At 40.5% G+C, this 9,962-nt stretch overlaps 1 pseudogene; it reads right to left on the bottom strand.

Annotated features, from left to right (window-relative positions):
* Positions 1–264: 264 nt before the first annotated feature.
* LOC103298137 (actin-related protein 2/3 complex subunit 1B-like) lies at positions 265–1,342 on the bottom strand (annotated as a pseudogene).
* Between the last annotated feature and the right edge of the window lie 8,620 nt (positions 1,343–9,962).

Genomic DNA, 9,962 nt, shown 5'->3' with positions numbered 1-9,962 from the left:
TTTTTAAAATCATTATATAGTGTCCTTCTTTGTCTTTTTTACAACCTTTGTTTATTTATTTTTCATGTCTACAATTGTATTTTTATTATCTCCACGTTTTGAAGCAGTTCTTGACTAGCAGAGTGCTTTGGGAACATTTTTTACAATAAATGAAAGTATTTGTTTAAGAAAAAGGCACGTGTTCCTTCAAATAGGTAAGAAAAGCTTCCTACATCCTCTCCTCCGTTTCCCCTGTGGGGACCCAAAATGCTACCCTAGAAATATTCAGCAAAGTGAGCCTTCCTTAGCTTCCCTGACCCCTCCCCCAGCAGCTGGGATGAGGCCAACATTCTCCTCACAGGTCATTTCATCTTGAAGTCCTTCAAGGCTGACATCCCAGATGCTCATGCCACTGTCCATGCCCAGGCCGGTGGTGCAGAACTGCAAGCACTTTCCGGCCTCCTCCTCCTCCTCCCGCACCTCCCGCTGAGCACGGAGATCTGGCCGATGCTGTTTTTGTGCTGCGAGTCTAGAGCCTGGTTTGGGCACGTCCTTCCACCCACCGAAGCTCAGCGCCCCCTAGGCTCTTTCGTAGGTAAAAGTGCTTCCCCAGCCACTAGACTGTTTTCTCCGATGAAGGTCGCGGCCAGCAGTGACGGCGTTTTAAGAGGCCAGATCGCGACTGCCTTTGGTCAGCATCAGCCAGGCACACCGTGCTGTCGTGGCTGACCCAGGCCAGGCGGCTGCCCCTGGCTGAAAGGCAGACACTGTGTACCCAGGGCAGCCCCTGCTGGACTCAAACTCCCAGAAAGGCATCTTGGAGCCCATGGGTGGGTGCTGACCACTCCTCCGCTTCCTTTAGGGAGGCTGAGAACACAGGGCACTTGGAGTCGCAGGAGCCTGCGGCCAGGAACACGCTGTTGGGGTGCCAGTCGGTGGAGCGAATGCACTTCTTGATGTGCTTGCACACCCACCGGGCATTTTCCTGCTCGAAATAGCAAATGGAGACCCGCGGGAGCCACTGCCACAGCGAACTTGTTCTCGTTGGGGGCCCAGCGCACACAGCGAGCAGCCAGGTTGATCCGCAGGATGACAGGATGGGCTTCCACTGCGGCCCTTCAGAGTCCACACATACGCATTGTGGTCTGTGCCGCAGCTCACAAGGCGGTTACTGTCAGGGGCCCAGGCAATGCCTGTCACCTGCCCGTTGTGCTCCCTGAGCTGGTGCACCACTTGGCTCTGCCCTTCTCATAGGTGTGCACCTCTCAGTGGCTGGGGCAGATGGCAATCTGCGTGCGGTCCGTGTGTCAGGCCTGGCAGCTGGGCAGCTGATGGGCTCCACCAGGAAGCTGTGGCAGTCCATGGCTTCTCAGCTCCTCGGGGCTCGGGGCCAAGGACTCTGGGACCCGCAGCTCCTTCTTCATCTTTAAACCTTTGTTTTAAAGTCTCTAAGTATTGCTACTCTAGTGTTTTAAAATTTCTATTTGCAATGAAATATCTTTTCCCATCCAGTTCTTTTAGTCTGTGTGTCTTTCAATCTAAAGGGATCTCTGGAAGACAACATATGTATGGATCTGGTATTTTTGTCCATTCAGCTAACCTTTGACTTTTGATTGGTGCATTTAATCCATTCACATTTAAAGTAATTATTGATAGGTACATAGTTATTGCTATTTTATTTTTTTATTAAGGTATTATATGTGTACATATCTTACCATTGCCCCCCCACCCAACTCCCATATATGCCCTCACCCTCCAGAGTTTTGCATCTGTTGGTTATGCTTATATGCATGCATACAAGTCCTTCGGTTGATCTCTTATCTCCCCCACCTCTCCCTAACTTTCCCGCTGTAATTTGACAGTCTGTTTGATGCTTTACTGTCTCTGTATCTATCTTTTTGTTCAACAGTTTATAATGTTCATTATTATCCATAAATGAGTGAGATCATGTGGTATTTTTCTTTCATTGACTGGATTATTTCACTCAGCATAATGTTCTCCAATTCCATCCAGGTTGCTGCAAATGGTAAGAATTCCTTCTTTTTTATGGCAGCATAATATTTCATTGTGTAGATGTACCACAGTTTTCCGATCCAGTCATCTGCTGACGGCCACCTAGGCTTTTTCAAAATCTTAGCTATTGTAAATTGTGCTGCTATGAACATAGGGGTGCATATATCCGTTCTTATTGGTGTTTCCAGTTTCTTAGGATATATTCCTAGGAGTGGGATTACTGGATCAAATGGGAGTTCCATTTTCAGTTTTTTGAGGAAACTCCATACTGTTCTCCACAGTGGCTGCACCAGTCTGCATTCCCACCAGCAGTGCACGAGGGTTCCTTTTTCTTCACATCCTCGCCAACGCTTGTCATTTGTTGATTTGTTGATGATAGCCATTCTGACAGGTGTGAGATGGTACCACATTGTCGTTTTGATTTGCATCTCTCAGATAATTAGTGACTTAGAGCATGTTTTCATGTGTCTCTTGGCCTTCCTTCTGTCTTCTTTGGAAAAGATTCTATTTAGGTCCGTTGCCCATTTTTTTATTGGATCATTTATCTTCCTTTTATTGAGTTGTATAAGCTGCCTATAGATGTTGGAGATTAAACCTTTATCAGTGATACCATTTGCAAATATGTTCTCCCATACAGTGGGCTTTCTTGTTGTTTTGTTGATGGTTTCTTTTGCTGTGCAAAAGTTTTTTATTTTGATGTAGTCCCATTTGTTTATTTTCTTTTTAGCTTCCATTGCCCTCGGGGCAGTATCAGTGAAGAATTTCTTTTGGCATATGTCTGAGATTTTGCTGCCTGTGGATTCCTCTAGTATTTTTATGGTTTCCCGTCTTATGTTTAAGTCCTGTATCCATTTTGAGTTTATTTTTGTGCATGGTGTAAGTTGGTGATCTAGTTTCATTTTTTTGCATCTATCTGTCCAATTTTCCCAACACCATTTATTGAAGAGACTCTCTTGACTCCATTGTATGTTCATGCCTCCTTTGTCAAATATTAATTGAGCATAGTGGTTTGGGTTGATATCTGGGTTCTCTATTCTATTCCATTGATCTATATGTCTGTTCTTGTGCCAGTACCATGCTGTTTTGAGACCAGTGGCTTTGTAATACAGCTTGAAATCTGGTAGTGAGATCCCTCCTACTTTATTCTTCTTTCTCAGGATTGCTGTGGCTATTTGGGGTCTTTTTTTATTCCAGATGAATTTTTGGAGAGTTCTTTCTAGGTCTGTGAAATATGCCGTTGGTATTTTAATGGGGAGTGCATTGAATCTATAGATTGCTTTGGGTAGTATGGGCATTTTAATGATGTTGATTCTACCAATCAATGAACATGGTATGTTTCTCCATCTGTTTATGTCTTCCTCTATCTCTTTTTTCAGTGTCCTGTAGTTTTCCACGTATAGGCCTTTTACCACCTTTGTTAAGTTTATTCCTAGGTATCTTAATTTTTTTGGTGCGATGGTAAATGGGATTGCTTTTTTAGTCTCTCTTTCTAAAAGTTCACTATTGGTGTATAGAAAGGCCATAGATTTCTTGGCGTTAATGTTGTATCCTGCTACATTGTCAAATTCATTTATTAAGTCTATTAGTTTTTTGATGGAGTCTTTTGGGTTTTTTATGTACAATATCATGTCATCTGCAAATAAGGACAGCTTTACTTCTTCTTTTCCAATATGGATGCCTTTTATTTCTTCTTCTTGTCTAATTGCAATGGCTAGTACTTCCAGTACTATGTCAAACAGGAGTGGTGGAAGTGGGCATCCCTGTCTTGTTCCTGTTCTTAGGGGAAATGGTTTCAGTTTTTGCCCATTGAGTATGATGTTTACTGTGGGTTTATCATACATAGCTTTTATTATGTTGAGGTATGATCCTTCTATTACCACCTTGCTGAGAGTTTTTATCAAGAAAGGGTGTTGGATTTTGTCAAATGCTTTTTCTGCATCAATTTATATGACTATGTGATTTTTATCTCTCAGTTTGTTTATGTGATGTATCACATTTATTGATTTGCGGATATTGTACCATCCTTGCATTCCAGGGATAAATCCTACTTGGTCATGGTGTATGATCTTTCTGATGTACTGCTGGAGCCGATTTGCTAGAATTTTGTTGAGGATTTTGGCATCTATGTTCATGAGGGATATTGGCCTGTAATTCTCTTTCATTGTGTTGTCTTTATCTGATTTTGGTTTTAGGGTGATGCTGGCTTCATAGAAGGAGCTTGGAAGTGTTCCTTCCTCTTGATACTTTTGGAATAGTCTGAGGAGGATAGGTTTTAGTTCTTCCTTGAATGTTTGGTAAAACTCCCCTGTGAAGCCGTCTGGCCCCGGGCTTTTGTTTGCTGGAAGCTTTTTGATGACTGCTTCAATTTCTTCCATAGTTATTGGCTTATTGAGATGTTTAGATTCTTCCTGATTGAGTTTTGGAAGGTTATATTTTTCTAGGAATATTTCCATTTCCTCAATGTTGTCTAGTTTGTTGGAGTAAAGTTTTTCATAGTATTTTTTAACAATCCTTTGTATTTCGGCGGGGTCTGTTGTTATTTCACCTCTTTCATTTCTGATTTTGTTTATTTGGGTCCTCTATCTTTGCTGCTTGGTGAGCCTGGGTAGAGGTTCATCAATCTTGTTTATCCTTTCAAAGAACCAGCTCTTGGTTTTGTTGATCTTTTGTATTGTTTCTTTAGTCTCTATGTCGTTTATCTCCGCTCTGATTTTTATTATTTCCTTCCTTTTGCTTACACTGGGCTTTTCTTGTTGCTCTCTTTCTAACTCTTTGAGTTGTAGGGTTAGGTAATTTATTACCATTGTTTCTTGTTTTTTGCAGTAGGCTTGTAGAGCTATGAACTTCCCTCTCAGGACTGCTTTCGCTGTGTCCCATAGATTTTGGATTGTTGTGTTTTCATTTTCATTTGTTGCCTTGATGTTTTTTCTTTCTTCTTTGATCTCTCTGGTAACTCAGTCATTGTTTAATAGCATGTTATTTAGTCTCCATGAGTTTGATTTTTTTGGATTGTTTTTATTGTAGTTGATTTCCAGTTTTATTCCACTGTGATCTGAGAAGATGCTTGATATGATTTCTATCTTCTTGAATTTGAAGAGACTTAGCCTGTGACCCAATATATGGTCTATCTTTGAAAATGACCCATGTGCACTTGAGGAGAATGTATATTCTGTGGCTTTGGGGTGAAGTGTTCTGAAGATGTCGATTAATTCCATCTTGTCTAGTGAGTCGTTTAGGGTTGATGTTTCTTTGCTGATTTTTTGTTTAGATGATTTGTCCAATGGTGATAGTGGGGTATTAAAGTCTCCTACTAAGATTGTATTGCTGTCAATCTCTTCCTTGATATCCTCCAGGAGTTTTTTTTTTAATGTATTTGGTTGCTCCTATATTGGGTGCATATATGTTTACCAGAGTTATTTCTTCTTGTTTGATTGCTCCCTTTAGTATTATGAAGTGGCCTTCCTTATCTCTTTTTATGTCCTTCACTTTGAGATCTAATTTGTCAGATATAAGTATTGTTATCCCAGCTTTTTATTTTCATTTCAATTTGCCTGAAAACCCTTTTTGCATCCTTTCACCCTCAGTCTGTGTGTGTCTTTTCTTCTAAGGTGGGTTTCTTGTAGATAGCAGATAGATGGGTCATGTTTTCTTATCCAATCTGTTACCCTATGTCTTTTGATTGGGGCATTTAATCCATTTACATTTAAAGTTATTATTGATAGGTACTTTTTTGTCACCATTTTTATTCTTTGCCCCTGTATTCCTTCTTCGCTTCCTATTTCTATTTTTTTACAGCAGACCCTTTAGCATTTCTTGCATTGCTGGTTTGGTGGTAATAAACTCCCTTAGTCCTTTTCTGTCTGTGAAGCTCCTGATTTCACCTTCAATTTTGATTGATAGCCTTGCTGGGTACAGTATTCTTGGATTCAGACCCTTCCTTTGCATGACTTTGTATATTTCATTCCATTCCCTTCTGGCCTGATGTGTTTCTGTTGAGAAATCAGTTGCTAGTCTAATGGGGGTTCCTTTGTATGTAACTTTCTGTCTCTCTCTGGCCACTTTTAAGATTCTTACTTTGTCGTTGGTGTTTGCCAGTTTAATTATAATGTGCCTTGGTGTTGGTCTTTTGGGGTTCGTTTTGCTTGGGACTCTGTGAGCTTCTTGGATTTGTGTGGGGTTTTTCTTCCCTATATCAGGAAAGTTTTCTGTCATTATTTCTTCAAACAGGTTTTCTGTTCCTTGCTCAGTTTCCTCTCCTTCTGGCACCCCTATTATGTGGATATTGTTTTGTTTCATGTTGTCCCAAAGTTCCCTTAGGCTCTCCTCCTGCTTTTTAAATTTCTTTTTTCTAGAAGCTGCTCTATTTGGGTATTTTTTCCTACCTTGTCTTCTAGCTCACTGATGTGGTCCTCTGCTTCTTCTAGTCTACTGTTGATGCTTTCTATTGAGTTCTTTACAGCAGCGATGTCATTTTTCATTTCTTCTTGGTTCTTCTTCATTTCCTCTTGGTTCTTACTCATATTGTCAAATTTGTCTTCCATTCTTTTCATCCACCTTATGACCATTTCTCTGAATTCTTTCTCTGACAGGTTTCTTGCCTCCATTTCGTTTACTTCCTTTTCTGGTTGATGCCTGCTTTTCTTTCATATGTGGGCTGTTTCTTTGTCTCCCCATGATCTCTCTTCTCCGAGTGTCTGGTTATGTAGTTCTCTCTCTCCTGCATTGATTTAAAGGCACAAAATACAACACAACAAGGTACAATGCACAAGATACTGAACACAAATGTATTCACGATATTAATAACCCCAAATAAAGGTGACCACCAGAAAAAGGCGAATTAGATGATAGGAGAGAAAGAAGAAGAGAGAAAAAAAAAGAGTGCAAAAATGAAATTGGGAAAAGGAAAAAAAAGTAAGAGAGAAAAGAAAGAGAATAAGAAAGAAGAGCAGAACAAACTATATATATGGGGAGAAAACTCCAATAGAACAGCCACTAATCCCAACAAATGCCAGCAACAAGTACCTGGAGATGAATGCAAACTACAAACAACAACTAATATCAAGTGAGGCGAGGGAAAATAGAAGCAAAAAACAACCAAAACAAAACAAAAAAACAAAAAGGAAAAGCAAAACAATCTCACAAACAAGCATAAAAAAAAATCGATATAATCAACAATCAAGCAAACAACAACAAAAGGACAGAGAGAAAAAAAATTTTTTTTTGGATAGTGAAGAAAGAGAAGAGAGAGGTGTGTATGGACTTGGAGCAGGGGATTGGAAATTAGATATATAAGTAGGGTGAAATTTTAACCGGGGGTAAAAAGAAGGAATAGGAAAAATCTAAAGCAGGAATTGGGTAAGGGAAACAGGACAACAAAAGGGGAAAAGTGAGGAAGAGAGTGAGCCATGGCATAAAGGTAAAGTTGAGATAGCGTAAAATGATGCTAAAGGAAAGATGAAAATAGAATGTAGAACACTAGTCCCAAAGTAAAATAAAGAGAAACATCAATGATGAGAGAGAATCAGATTGTCTGCCCCCTCCATGCCCCCTGCTGGGGATTGAGCCTGCAACCGGGCATGTTCCCTAACTTGGAATGGAACTGTGACCTCCTGGTTCATAGGTCAATGCTCAACCACTGAGCCACCTGGCCAGGCAGAGAGGTAATTGTTTGTCTGGGGTTTTAACTTCCAAGATTTCCAGGCTTGCAGTAGCTCCAGCCTCTGGCCAATAGTCTTTTCCCCAGGTTAGACTGACAGGCAAGCACCTTCCTGTCACCCCGACTTCACTGCCCATGCACCCATTTTCCCCTTTGTTCAATCCCTTAATTAATATTAATAATTAGGTAATTATGATGATAACAGGGCCAGCCTGCTTCTGCTCTCTGCCCCTCCTATCAGTCTCAATGTGGCTTCTTGTTTATATCCTTAGTTATAGGACTTCTGTTTAATTGGTCTTCCTGTGGTTCTCCATGATGATTTTTCTATAAGTTAGTTGTAATTTTGATGTGCCAAGGCCATGGCCAAGGTCATTAAGATTTTTTTCTGTTTTTTTTTTCTAGAAGTTTTATAGTTTTAATCTTACATTTAGGTCTATGATCCATTTCCAGTTAATTTTTGTATATGGGGCCAGGTAAGAGTCCAGGTTGATTCTTTTGCATGTAGATACCTAATTATTTCAGGATCCCATTGAAGTGCCTTGGTATGATTGTCAACAATCAATTGTTCATATATGTGTGGGTCTATTTCTGAACTTTTCTGCCTTATTCATTCAATTTGTTTGTCTTTATACTAATATTTTTAATAAGTCTTGAAATCAGGTAGATTTAGTCTTCTAACTTTGTCCTTCCTTTTCAATGGTGTTTTGGCTATTCTACATTATACTCCTTTTGTCTGTGCCAATACCACACTTTTAATTACTGAGCAGTTGTAATGTGTCTTGATTTTTATTAGTGCTAGTTCCTTCAGAGTGTTCTCTTAACCACTCAAAATCAGAGGCAGAGTTCCCTACCCCCCATCTCCCTGCTTATATAATGCCTGAATTATTCTGTCCCCCAGGAGGGTTTAGGGGAGCACATGGGAGAGAGGAGGAGGGAAGCAGCCTGCCCTTTCCTCATGAGAAGGTTTTACTGAAAGGCACTTGCTGTGTAGTGAAGGAGCCAACTTCTGAGTGGAAAGATATGGTCAGACTCTGTCTAGAGTTCTCAAGGTCTAAACATTTCAGACATAAAGACACAATTGTTTCGCGAATGATGATAGATCACAAGTGAAGAGGTTAGGAGAAGTTCCCATGGGTTTTCTTAGAAATTCTTTCACAGCAGCATGACAGGATGTGTATAGAGAGAAAGTTTATTGGCATGTATTGAAGGAGAGGAGAGACAAGGTTGTTATTTTAGGCTGACATGTATGAGCTTACATGTATATGTATCTTTTCTTCAAGGATTACAAAATGCTTTACAAATGTTAAACTGCCAGACAGTCATTAATCCTTCTAGCATCCCCATGCAATGAAGAATACAGTTGAATGGTTGAGATGAATGCAAATAGCCTCCCACCTATTCTTACCCATCCCCAACCGGAACAATGAATGATGGAAGAACCCCTTCTTATGTGTTAGTGGCATATTAATGGGGGCTCCAGAGTTCTTACTCAAGAACACCCACCACAGATTATTTTTAATGCTAATTGTATAGGACCCTATTGCTAATAGCCAGAGATATTTCTCTGACCAATTTAACATCTTTTGGGTAAGAAATTCTGCAAGATAGAAATGTGTATTTTTTAAATAAAATATTTTATTTTATGTAAATATGCACACATATATAAATTTACACATTTATAATTCTTCTTTAACAGACAGGAAGAATAATTGAATCATTTCCTTTATAGGGCAAGAAGGGAAATTTTAAATCATCTCATGAGGCCATTGATACACGACAGATGACACCTAAGCCCATAGACAAAGCAGGGCCAGGCCTAGTACCCAGCTCTCTGGACTCCCTGTTTAGAGCTTTTCCCATTAGGGTGGCATAGACACCGCACACGTGCCCTAGGTCCCCACTTGCATGTCTATGGCAAACATCCACAATTAATCGTTCCCACTAAACCTCACCATTTTTTTCCACAAGAGACCCGGCAGCCCTTTCACTCAATGGGTGTGAGCACAAGAAGAGTGGTGAAGCTGAGCACAGACTTTAGAGTCAGACAGATTGAGAGCAAATCCTGGGTCATTTCATTAATTGCTGGGAACTTATACAAAGCCACTCAGTCTTTCCGAGCCTCACTTTCCTCATTTGTAAAATAGACGTGGCTCAGTGGGTAGAGCAAGGGCCTGTGGACTGAAGGGTCCGGGTTCAATTCCAGCCAAGGGCACATGCTTGGGTTGCGGGCTCAATCCCCAATAGGGGGTGGGCAAGAGGCAGCCAATCAATGATTCTCTCTCATCATTGATGTTTCTGTCTTTCTCTCTCTCCC

The sequence above is a fragment of the Eptesicus fuscus genome, chromosome 9 (assembly GCF_027574615.1).
Source record: "Eptesicus fuscus isolate TK198812 chromosome 9, DD_ASM_mEF_20220401, whole genome shotgun sequence".
In the NCBI taxonomy this organism is placed as follows: Eukaryota; Metazoa; Chordata; class Mammalia; order Chiroptera; family Vespertilionidae; genus Eptesicus; species Eptesicus fuscus.
This window is presented reverse-complemented; position numbering and strand designations above follow the sequence as displayed.